Here is a 13,651-nt window from a genome sequence, read left to right as displayed (position 1 = left end):
TCTGTCTCTTCCGAGCGAAACTCATCTCACCACCTGTCTGTCATCAGCTACGTTCAGGGCGCCTCATCGGGCTGACAGTGAGTGCGTTCAGTTCAAATTATAACTTTGTGTGTTTTGTTAAGCGGAAAACATAACCAGCTATGAACGGTGGCTTTGTGGCCACATTTTACCAACATTATGTACTTTCATAGGAACAAACCATCATGGCATGAAATATAATCTGCAGGATTTGGTCACAAATTTTAGGCTGCAGTGTTTCATTTCCAGACAGCTTCTGACTTCTCCTCTCCACATCTGAACACAATTATCTGAACGTTCTCCTCCTCACATTTTCCCAAAACAGGCGTGTTACTTTAGGTTGATGTGAGACAAAGACGTAAAAGACATACGAAGACGTGAACAGACAGAGAGGGAGACTGGAATGTGGAGAAAAGGCGTGTTAGTGTCTCGTATCTGCAGAGAGTTTCTGATTTTCTCTCTTTGCTGCTGCTCGGGACGCTTTACCAACCCAACATGTGTCTATTTGACGTCCTGGGAATGAGACTCAACAATCAACTGTCTTTGTGGTGCGTTCAGGAACAGCTGGGACAAATCCTCTGATTCTACCTTTAACTTTAATAGTCTTTGAATTCTATTAATACGCCCCTGATCACGCTCCTCTCATTTCAGAGCTTCACTTCCTGCCTTTGTGACCGTCGGCTCCACCCGGACGTGTTTCACCTGTGTGTTTAGTCTGTGCGCTGCCAGTTCTTTGTGCCGGGTCATGTTTGTTCCTCATGTTAGCGTTCCTGGTTTATTCCCTCCCTGCTGGTGTTTCCGACCCAAACCCCTTTCTGAGGTGTTGCCTTGCAGACCGTCTTCCTCTGCACCCACTTTATCTTGTATAAAAACGCTTTTTGATTTTATCACGCCGTCACTGAGTCACGACCTTCCTGTGTTTCGATTCTCGTCACATGCGACCTGTTTAATGAGCGCTGTGCAACGTCTTTCATTCTGTTGTGGAGGTTTTGAATGCAGGACTTTTACTTGTTAACGGAAACGTGACCGAGCAACCCACTGATGTTATATTACCACCAAGTGTTTCTTGATATACTGCTGAGTTCTCATGGAGCTCCTGACAGTCTGCTGAGACTTCAACCTGCAGCCTGCAGCTCCCTGTCCGACCTCAAGACTCCGACAGACAAATCTTTTGTCCTGTTAGATCCCGAGCTTTACCCCTGTCCAGGAGGTACTCGACCAGCTCTCCGTTATAAAGGGTTAGATCCCTATAACCTATAAAAGGTTGCTAAAAAGTCGGAATTTTTAAGCTGGTAACGAGGAGACTCGCCTAGCTTCTAACTGCCTGAATCCGAACGTCTACCTGCTTCCTCTGGTACGGCACCTGACATGAAGCCCTTGTGTCAGATACAGCCACCAGCCACGCCCGTTAACGGCAGCTCTCCTCTAAATGATCTGGGCTCTTGGTCTGGTGCTAGGTTGGATTTTAGGGGCTTTTGGTAAACCCTAAGGGCCTGTTTCAATTTGGTAGGCTAGAGTAACCTTTAGGAACCTTTAAGATATTATGCACACTTAACACCTGACTTTTACTTCCATCAAAGAGACATAAAATCAATGTCCACAACTTTAACTTTAACTATATTATGTAGGTTTAATTGCATAGATTTTAGCAAGGGCAAAGAATACAGCACAATACTTGTTTCAATTACTATCAATCATTATCAAAAATCCTTATTGATAAATCACAATACTTCAAATAACAAAATTAATCTAAAAGAGCTGAGGCCTGGTCAGAAATACTTAAATGTAGGTGAGATGGAGAGGGTCAGGTCTTTCTATGGCTTGCCTTTCCCTTCCTGCTGAAAGTCCAAGTCCTTGAGGCAAATCACCAACCCAGCCGGAGGTCTCGTAACTTCCTCAAAGTCCAAACTTCACGCCAGCAGCGTGAACAAGTACTCCAATATCCAAATTGTAATCCACAGCATGTTGGCAAAAATGGTTAATCCATTGTGCTCGTAATTCCTTGGTCTGTTTCTGTTGAAGATTTCTTGAAGTCCTTTCTGCGATGTTTAGGCTGCTCACATTCTCCGTCTTAGGTGTTTCTTCAAGGCTTGAGCGAGTGGAAGAACGAACTTTAGTCCGTGCTCCTCAGGTTCTATACACTCTTGCTTCGGACACTGGCTTGGTTTTGTGTCCTTATTAGGACATTTTCCCACCATCTCTCCATTCACTGGTTGATAACCCCTTGATTAAGATTTCATAACGCTTCTCTCTTGCTTTGGACAGTGGCACGGATTTATGTCCTTATTAGGACATTTTCCCACCATCTCTCCGTTCAATGACTAATAGTCCCTTGATGACGGCTGATGATTTCATAATGATCCAACATGACTCGGTCACGGTCTGTGCCCGTGCCCAAAGCGTGATCAGATTTTGACACATCCTTTTGGCCTCACGTTGACATGACCAGTTCTTTAACACTTTCTCATGACCTCAGCTCAACACCGTTTCTTTACTGATTTTCATTAGCTCTCTAAACTTCAATACATCATGGTTACACCTTACACCTCCTTTAACTTTGTAAAGTACTAAGGTAAAATACTAAGTCAAAAATGATCATCAGAGACAGAATGACAGACAGAACCTTGAGTGTAACACTTCCTCTTTTTCACAGGCACACCGTGTTGCCATTTCCTCTTTACTTCCTATTTCAACACACCTTTAATGTAATGGTTTAACACTTTCCAATGAATTTATGGCAAACACAATGCAGCAGGCAACGTTTTGATATATTGCAGAATCATTTCAGGACTAAGTATAATGTCCCTTTCTTGTATTTGCGTCTGACAGGAGTGTATGACTCTCAACCTTCTTGACACTGTCTCCGTGTGTGTGTACATACTGGTATTTATATTAGACAGGAGTAAATGGATCTCAACTATTTTGACAGTCCGTAACTTGATTTTTCAGATCTGTACTTGAGTAGAGATTATCCTGACAGCTTCTGACTTCTCCTCTCTACATCTGAACTCAACATCACAAGACTGATGTCAGACAGAGACTCAACAATCAACTGTCTTTGTGGTGCGTTCAGGAACAGCTGGGACAAATCCTACTTATTCTACCTTTAACTTTAATAGTCTTTGAATTCTATTAATATGACATGAGCTTCAGTTAGCTTTGACCACAAATGTCCTTCAGAGGGAGACTTTTTACTCTGATACTCTGAGTACATGTCAGAGCCTGTAATCTATTACTTTTACTGGAGTAATGAAGATGAGTCAGCACTTCTACTTTTACCCAAGTCTGTTTGTACACAAGTATCTGAACTTCCACTGCAGGAGAGGATGTCTGAACTTTTGCCACTATTCGTTGTTGTGGGTTGTTGGTGAACAAAGTGCAGCACTGACTCAAATATCCTGAAAGAACACCACAAAAGCAAAACCTGGTGATATGATCTCTGTTCGCCGTCGTTTGCGATCCGTCTCACTCACATACAGAACTCATCACTCTCTGTGGAGAGCGAGAAAAGGAAAGGACAGACATCGTCACGAGCAGCAGCTGTAGATGCCGTTTTAAAACGGAGAGAGATACCAGCAGGGACGCCCTCAGCACGATCTCTCACCGGTTGATTCTATGCTTTAAAAAAACTTAATCCATCAAAATATGCAAATGCATCGCAAATAATCCTGATAATAAAAGATCAGTGTATTCACCTCAAAGTTAATGAGAGTTATCAGAGCTCACTGGGACAACAGGAAGTCTAATCAGAGCTCCGAGGTTACGCACGCCGCAAAACAGTCACTTGAAAAGCATTTAAGAAAAGAGCAGCTTCCAACGCGACAAGAGCACAAATGCCTGTGTTGTGTTGTGCAGCTCTATTCCTGTTGCCTTAATCGATATTGACTCTTGAAACTGAAGACATGTGGCTGTTTTTTAATGATCCCTAACATTATTAACACTAAAAGAAAGAAAGAAATGTTGCTAGCACAAACACTAAACAAAAAAAGATGTTGAACAAAAGGTTTTTGTTCAGCGTGGTCTGCTGTGAGCTGTGACGTCAGTGGATGATGTTTCTGTTTACATATTAAAACCAGCTCACTGCTATAATCCTTGAACTCTTGTGAATTCAGAGAGGCCACTGCTGCTGCTGAGCGGAATACGCTGCAGACTTCCCAACATTTACTGGATCACAGGGGTAAAAAAAAGACACTGGCACAGCTTATCAGCATTTTTGCAGAATCATCCAATACAAAGGTTCAGTTTGGTGGGTGTTTGACTCACTGAACTTTAACTGACAAAATGACAAACTGCTCATGTTGACCCAATCAACCCGTTACTCCCTGTTCCTGATGACGGAGAGGATTCTCTAAATTTCCTCAGCTGAATGATGACAGACGAAACTAGAACATGTCAAACTAGTCGCCCGTGCCAGACCGTCACTGAACACGTGTCAAACAGCTTCTACAAGATCTGCAGCTCTGATAATGTTCCCAAATCCTCTTCATGTGGAAACAGGCAAATGAGACGCAGCTTTATCTCCATTTTTATCAGACATGTAAATGTGGCTTTTTTAATATTTGGATCCATTTACTGCAGTGCAATGTTGTCGTGCGGTCGTTTCTGAGGTTGATAAAACTCCGTAAATTAGCGGTCTGCTAACTTGATCTCTGGAGAGGGAGTCTAACACAGTTTCACGGTGGTTTAGACCATGGATTAAACTTACACCGGAATATCCCTTTAACTAACAAAACTTGCACCACAAAACGCTAAAAAAAAAAGCTTGAATATGAAGGAGCTGAAAGTGGCAGTTAAAAAACACAGAGTGCTTGTTATGAGGAATAAGCACTGCAAATAAGATTAAGCAATAAAAGTCAGGATATAAGATTTGCATGCGTTTCCACTATAAAGCTACACACCACTTTTACTTCTATTACTGTGTAGTGTAGTAAAGGTGAAACTGCCTGACAATTACACAAATTAAACAGTGTATGACAGTGTTATTTGTGTCTAGCAGATATTTAGATTTTTATGTATTTGGAGCAGCACAGTCACTGCCTCTCTCTGCTAAAAATAAATGTTCAACTTCTGTGGAAAGTACAGTGTGCTCCAGACGGCTATTTGGTTTTATAATCATGGAGATAAGGCTGCTACCAACAGGAAGCAGCTTTGACACATTTCACCAGAACAACTCTAGCGCTTTATATCGTGTTTGCATGTCAGTGTCCAGCACAGCATGGTCTTTCAGGGGCATTTTGCAGATCTCAGGCCTCTGGGTCAGTGCCAGGTCTACAGAGCTGTTAAAGTGAAACTCTCGCCAAAATGCAACCGAGGCTTTATTTGTGATTGAATATGAGTGAAACCTTCGTGTAAATTCATAATTATTACGAAAGAGGCACTTTTAAGATTTGCCGTAGTTTCGTCTTCGAGCACGTTAGTTTTGAACGGGAGTGGTAGGGGCACGGATACGATAGCATCAAAATCTCTCTGTTTAAAACAGTAAGAAGGCTCGACACAACATGAAACTTTGCTGGTAGTATCACCAGGGTCTCTACACATGAACACGAGCATTGAGAACATTGTTTGTGTACACAGAGTTTATGAAAAAGAAGGTTTTTGAACTACTCATGTTAGCTGCTGCATCTCCGGCGCACGGCCGTCATGGCAGGCAAAAAGTGTCGATCCACGAGTGCGACCATCAGGAAGGAGAGTGATGGTGGCACGCTCCTCAAGCTTAGTTCCATATGAATGCACGGATAATTCATTGTTTTGTTGCGGATCATCCCTATGTTCCCCGGGTCCTTTGTTCCCCGCTGTTCACCCAAAGGGTTAAGGTTTATTAGTCTTAAAACATGAAAAGGGGAACATAGGTACGCTCCCGTTTTGTCGTTAGCGAAAAGCAACATTGACGTCCACGTTGAAAAGGGAGCCTCATATTACAAGCAATGCTACAATCAGCAGCCGGAAAAGTCACGTGAGATCTCGCGTGGATAGTTGTTGACAACTATCCACACTTGTCTGCCATGACGGCGGCACGCCGGAGATGCAGCAGCTAAAAAACCTTTCAGTTCAAAAACCTTCTTTTTCATAAACTCTGTGTACACAAACAATGTTCTCAATGCTCGTGTTCATGTGTAGAGACCCCAAAAACGAAACTACGGTAAAACTTTAAAGTGCCTCTTTTATCATAATTATGCATTTACACGAAGGTTTGACTCATATTCAGTCACAAATACAGCCTTGGTTGCATTTTGGCGAGAGTTTCACTTTAACCTTAAAGTCCAGGCTCCAGGATATATATTGTTAGCAGTCGTCACACTTTAAGCTTATAAGCCATTTTTAACATCAGGAGGTGGGAAGGTTTTTGTGGCAAGACAGAGGTGTTTTAGAGCCAAACCACCATGTTTTCCTAACCTTGACCACGTAGGTGTCCAGAGAGATGAATGGAACATAAACCTAAAAAAGACCAAGTAACAACATAATGAGACATTAAACAAGAAGGGACTCTTACTTCCATGTAATGTAATTTGTTAGAAAAACATGGAGGAGGTCTGGGCGAGCCACACACAGTGCACCGCTGGGCCCAGAACTTCACCGTCCAAACTCAGGAACAGACAGCAAAACATGAAATCATTCAACATTCAGCTTCCTGTGGTGTCGAAACTCTACGTCTGTTTTTACTATTACAGTATGATGACTGATCTGAGGGAAGCTGTTGGAGACTCATCTCAAGTCTTAAGATCCATTTGCTTTTCATCGTTCCTGTGAATGTTAAACAAACAGTGTCACGGCTGTGAGCTGTACAGTTATCCCCCTTTTTGGGGCCTTTCCTGTCACATTCTTGTTTGTTACACATGACTGCTGAAATTTACTGGACTGTCGACACCAGACCTCCTGAGGTCACTGACCAGGGGATCTGTTGCAGAATGAGCTTTTATCAGGCTATTTTTATAAATCTGGAATTTCCAAGTCAGCTGTTGGTCTACTTCATATTCCTGTGACAAGTCAGGGGAACACAAACAAATGATCTCCCCCCTGGGCTGTTACAGGAATTGAGAACGACTGAAGGGTGAATATTCCCTTTATTGTGAAGCACTTATGACAGACTCATGACGCGTCCAACCAGCTTAATCCTCTGTGTGTGGCCAGTTTCAAAATAAAAGGTTGCAGCAAGATCATGTAGATCCTGGCAGCACAAATAATACCTTATCATTTTTAACTTTGAGACGAAAGATTAATTTAATCCACAGAGCTGCCAAGTCTCACTGGATATTTTTGACAAAACATCAGGACATTTTCACGCCACGTTATTGTCAACGGAACTGTTTTTAACCAGACGTAGTGCCAGCCGTGCTAATGGTGAAGAAAACCTGCTATTTTTGATGACTTGTATCAACATTTCCCAGCAGTGTTAAGACGTTAAGACATTTTACAGTCCCGTTTAAGACATTGGTACGTCATGGTATTTTCCAGCGGTGGTTGTGGCAACAAAACTGGATATTTACGATAAGATGTCTGGACTTTTTCAACTGTATCAGTGGCAACACAACCAGGTTGTTTTTTGTTATCAGATGACTGGACAAAGAAACAAGAAGCAGGTACTTTTGATAAGACATGGGGACTTTTTCCAGCCAAGTTAGTGGCAACAAACCAGATATTTACAATGAGACGTCTACACGTTATCCAGCTGTTTCAGTGCCAACAAAGGTGGATTTTTCTGATGAGAGATAATCAAAACATCTTTCTCCAAACCCTCACCAGGCGGTCACAACATGAAGACAGTTAAAATGTCATCATATCAAATGCAAACGACTAGATTACAAAGCCTCGCTTCTCTTTGGATCATGGAGGCTGGATAGTAGGAGGCCAGTGTTCAGTAGTCTTTGAACGAGGCCTTCCATCCTCAGTTAATCATTTGGGTTTGATCATATCATAGTGACTGATGCAAATTCAGACATTTTCACAATAGGTCACAATCATCAGCTACTCATACAAGGTGTTAATAAACAAAACCTGCTGCTCACTGGAAACTGAAGCACGCACAATGTGAGCACGTCAGAGTCGATCTGTAAACTGTGTCTGACTGATTGTGCACAAACAGTTCAGTTTGTTTTTTGTTTTTTTTTACAGATGGATAAATTGTGCCTATCCGGGATTTCTTTTCGAACATCTGTTGGCTTTTCCATTGAACACATTTCAAATAATGACGCCTACTTCCCAGAATTTCGCTTGAGTAACAGAAATAGTTTTATTCTTTACAACAGATGCTTTTCTCTCCACTTTCTACGTGTCTTACTCGGCATCTTTCTGAAACCGCCTCTACATTTCTCCACGTCTGCAGGTCTCTTTCCTGTAAACGGTGTTATTACAATCACAGGACTGAACGTGAGCCTCTATGATTTGAGAAGCTATAATTTGGTGAAGCCCCATAAACATTAAGTGTGCAGATTATACTTTGAGCATGGGTGGATAACTTTGTGGGTAGTTGTGAAATAGGCAGGTGGAGCCGCTTCAGCAGGTTCACAAACATCCTTGAAAGTCAAGTGTTTCCAGTACCGGTCGCTGCACTTCTCAGCAGAGACTCCTCAAAGTGTCACACTTCATAGAAAAGGCTGTGTTTCCTGTAAGCGATCGCTCAGCAGCTTCCTGACGCGTCAGTGAAATTATCTTACGATTTGAACATTACAAAGATTGCATACAGGGAAAGAGGACAACAAAGGTTCAGCAGAAAATTCAATTCATTATGCATGATGTCATTACATTATCAACACAACAGAAACAACATTGTTGACATTATGACGTCTTGCATCTTCTGACGTTAGCATGCTAGCTAACCCTGGTCCGTTCTGGCTCGTTATACCACTTTGTACCTCCAGAGGGTTGAAAGATGAGGAACCTGGGCTTAATCCTCGATCGACGACTGTCCTGCACCCCCAACATCACTGCTGTGGCCCGATCCTGCAGATTTGCCCTCTATAACGTCTGCAGGATCCACTCTTTTCTCACAAAGGAAGCATCACAACTGGAAGCGCTGGTCATCTCCCGTCTGGACTACTGCATCTCCCTCTTGTCTGGACTCTGTGCCTCTGTGACTAAACTGTTGCAGCGTATCCAGAACGCTGCAGCGCGCCTCGTTTTCAATCTACCCAAATTCTCCCATGGGGGGTCACATGTCCTCCGTGACCTCCACTGACTTCTTGTCCGACCCACATACGATTCAAGACGATGGTGCTGGCCTTCAAGACCATCAACCGGGATGCACCCGTCTACCTCCAAACACTGCTCAGACCACAAGCCCCAGCTGAGCACTTAGTTCTTCTACATCAGCTGACCGGCTGGTACCACCATCGCTCAGCAAAGTCACGACTCTTCTCTGTTTTGGCACCACAGTGGTGGAATGAACTCCAGCCGAATCACTCTCCATTTGAATCGGACTTCACCTCGACCCTGATAGCATGACTCGCTGCACTGTGACTGGCTCGGAGTCATCACAGCGTGCAACCACAGATCAGCCTTAAGTGAGCACACACTTCCTTAAGATATTTTATCTGCATCCTCTCAAGGTTGGTAAGTCCTGTCAGGTATAATCTTCCCAACTTGAGTAAGGCCGTTACTGCCCGTGTTGCTCAAGTGGTGTTGCATGGGCAGGGCGGCGCTGCTGGGCAAATCTGGGAAGAATTAGGATGCCTGATCCCATGAGACTTGAAAATAATGAAAAACTTGAACTTGTTTTTAAGACTAAAAGCGGGAAATGACCAAGTAACACAGCGTCCTGAAATTCAGAAGATTTATCCTGATTCCTGGAACAATTACAGTTTTCACACAGTTTTCACACAGAGAAGCATCTTCTAGCTCGCCTCACATGGTTTGGTTGGTGTTTGGTTAGCTGTCCCTGAGCAGAGAACAAACTGATTCAAAATGTGGCTTCAAGTGTAAGAATAGTTTGTGCAGCTCATAGGCGGTACATCTGATGTTAGATATTAATATATAAATCCTAATAAGTCGCTGTTAATACGGTTAAAAGGTGCTCATGAAGACGTGTAATCACACACTGCTCAAACAATCTGTCACCATGAAATCCTGCATGAAACATAATGTCTTGTTTCGACACCGTTTTAGTCACTCAACTGAAACCAAACTATAATTAACACGAGGGTCAGCTGTAACAAAGGGCGTGTCACGTTGTGGTGAAAGTATTATTAACTTTAAGTCATAGAACAGTGGTTAACGTTTTTTGCCTCCTAATATGAAGAATTTGGCTGAATTCCATCCAGACAGTTCTCAAGTTGGAACAACAACCACAGACAGTCTGAGAACATTTTGGCGCACGACTTGCTGATTTGGCATGATGCCGAAGCGTGGCGGAGGAAAGATAACACTTGATTGATGGTGAGAAACTTTGACGGGGTTCCTCCTCGTCACTCAAACATCTGTCGACCTGTTGTTTCGACACATATCAGCTTTGTCACGACGCTCCCACATTCTGAAGAACGACTTTGCAACTTGGGAAATGCGACAGTCCAAGGAGCGCCTGAACTACGTCACCCTCCCGCCCTCCACTTGTTGACGTGAGAGTCGGCTCATAAGCGTATTAATGCGAAGGTGACATGACACAGAAACCATACAAACCCTTAAAAGGACGAAGTGGCGCGGACATCATGGAGAGACCGTTGACGCTCTGTGCTGACTGATGAACATGACACAGCTGAACACGTGGAAATAAAAAAGCAATGCATGACACATGACGGCAAAAGTTCCTAGTAAAACAGGAAATAATACGTTTGGTACAAATGTCAACCTCGAGCGTGTGTGGTCGAACATATCACCATGACTGAGGCTGGAAAAGTGAAGTAAAGATGAGGAAGCACCGTGAGTCGAAAGGTAACGTTAGCCTAAAGTTAACCTCGTCCAGATGACTGAATGACAGAGTAATATTCATAAACTGCCTTAAAGCAGAACAGTTTTTAAAGGAAGGATACGACTACTACGTGTCAGTTCCTTCCAATCCAAGCTGACACCATCAAACAGTGACAGCATGCAGAGATGACAGGAAGTGTGTTGATGGTTTGTCCCGCCCCTTCTCATTTCTGGAGGCCTTTTCCTTTAAAGCTTTAGATATGAGGAGAAGACTTTCACTTGCATATAGATTAGTTCATGGTTGAAAGCAGAAGTGAAAACTGGAGCTGGAGTTATAAAAGTTTTGTGAGGTTGTGACAGCAGCGTGGGGGGACGACCTGAGTGAAGTGAAACGGTTCGAGATTAACGATAACTTTTGATAAGCGTGCTCCTGACCACGCAGGTCGACGCTGCTGACCTGAGAGGAAAACACTTTCTTCAGTGAAACAGAAACTCAAAGTCAAGATAATAACACCAACAACAGTGTGTGGGTCGGATCTCCTCCCCTGCTGGAGGAGTGTTTGAGAAACGGAAGGAGCGGAGGAAGCTGTTACCAGGAAAAGATTATCTGAGAGGAATCCACCCAAAACCTCAGACATCAGAGTCAATGTGTGTGCAGAATTACAGTGGTCAGATTTACACAGACACTTCCTAAACCTCTGCTGCCAGAGATCATAATCTACTACTGTATTGTTGAGCTGCCAGCCAAGAACAATGTCCGAACGTTGTGGTTTTAAGATGATTAACTGAGTCATTATCCTCTCGGCTCATCCTGCACAAAACCTCAGACTGCAGGACAGGTCAGGTCATGGCTGGAACAGGAACTGGTTCACTGATCTCGTATTACTAATCTGACTGGAAACGTGCCGACGCCTGAGTGATGAAACTGCAAAGGCAGGAACATCTGAATGCAATAGAACAAGTTCCAGTGAACGGTCTGTTAGAGGTCCGGACCTGCTGACGCACCGCCTTTCATCCAATCCAAAATCAGGCCTCAAAACTAAAATCTGTGACTGTGTTTCCACCCAAACTACGGAGAACACATGTATATAAACCTGCTAAAGACACCTGATTTGATGATTTTAGCTCATTTATTCTATTTCTCTGTGTTTCACTGTCCGCTGTTTATATTTATATCCTGTATAAATTGCTCCCTTCTCTACCTGCTTTTTGTGATTCTTCATATGTTGCATCTAAACCACTTTGTGACTCTGTGCTATATAAATAAACATGTTGCAGTCGGTGTGTTCTAAACTTCAAGACTCTAAACTCTAAAATCTGAAATTCCTTTATATCAGTTCATGTCTAATTCTGTGAAACTGACACCAGAACGCAGTGAGTAAACACGTAATTCCTTCGCTCGTTATCGCAGAATCTCCGCTGTGCTGCTGTCCTCAACCTACGTGACGTATTGTGAATTGTGTCAGTCGCTCTGTGATTCCCTGCCAGAGAAATGAGTGTCGATTTGAGAATCCACATTGATGAATGACAACATTGTGTAATCGTTGGCAGCAGGTGCGCGTCTTTTGTCGTAAGAATAGATATTAATGACTATTACTGATGAATGTAGCACAGACACAAACAAAAAAGAGCCCAGAGGGATCTTTTGCTTGGAGGTTTCTACATAATTTCTTGAGGATTTAGGAGGTTTAGACGCTGTTACAAGAGAGTCGTCCACATTAATTATCCGGATGAGCGTCTGAGAGGACATCAGTAAAAACAAGACGAAGCTCAGAGACTGTTCGGTTGTTTGAAGGTGACGTTTTACAGCCTGATATGTTGGGCTGCAGAAAATAATTGATACAAAGATGCATCGAGATGCTTAACGGGACGATTCTGAATCGATGCAATAATGTCACATAATCGATTTTTATTGAGTTTCCCGTTTCTGCTGGACAATAAAGTAGTAAAGTTCAAGTTGCATTGTGGGTGAAGGACGGACAAGCGAGCGAACACAGTAAAGCCACCATCTTAACATGGAGGAAAGCAGTAGCAGTAACGTTAGCCGATGCGCGATAAAAAATCTGATATCGGTTATCGGATATCTGGGAACATTTCGGATTTCATGAAGCTGCTGGGATGCGACGACAACTGGACAAGACCGATGCTATTTGTAAAATATGCCACGCTAAAATCAAATACTTCGGTAACGCCACTAATATGAGGAACCACATTAGCCGATTGGCACGCTGAGCTTATGTTAGCCTCTGGTCACAACGGACAGAAAACTACTGACCCGGCACTGCCAAAGATCGACGAGTCCGTGAGAAAGTTGCCATCCAAGTCCGAGAGAGCCCAGAGGATAACTCGGTGTGCAGGAGCTTTCATAGCGAAGGACTTACAGCCTTACAGCGTCGTCATGAACGCCGGGTTAAGACCATGGAACCGCGGTACAAGATCCCATCTCGGCAAACAGTTGCAGACACGGTTGTGCCGGCGTTGTACAGAGAAACAAAAGCCCAGGTGATGAATTCAATGAGGGAAGCTTGCCGACTAGCAGTCACATGCGATTCATGGACTAGTGTGGCCACCGAGTCCTATTTAATGGTAATTAAATATTAAATTAAATTAAAATTAAAACACATGTTGGTAGGCTTGGCCTATAATTGTATTTTTCTTTACAACTTAATGTAACAAAACATGTGAAATTTGTTTACATCTGAATTTAAAATCCGCTTTCTAAATAAAGAGTTCATATTTATCTGACTGTTTGTGTTAATTGATGAAAAAGCCATGTGTGGTAATATAGAAAATTGAG

Source organism: Sparus aurata, chromosome 3, assembly GCF_900880675.1.
Source record: "Sparus aurata chromosome 3, fSpaAur1.1, whole genome shotgun sequence".
In the NCBI taxonomy this organism is placed as follows: Eukaryota; Metazoa; Chordata; class Actinopteri; order Spariformes; family Sparidae; genus Sparus; species Sparus aurata.
The sequence above is the reverse complement of the archived record's forward strand: the minus strand, read 5'-3'. Positions refer to the sequence as shown.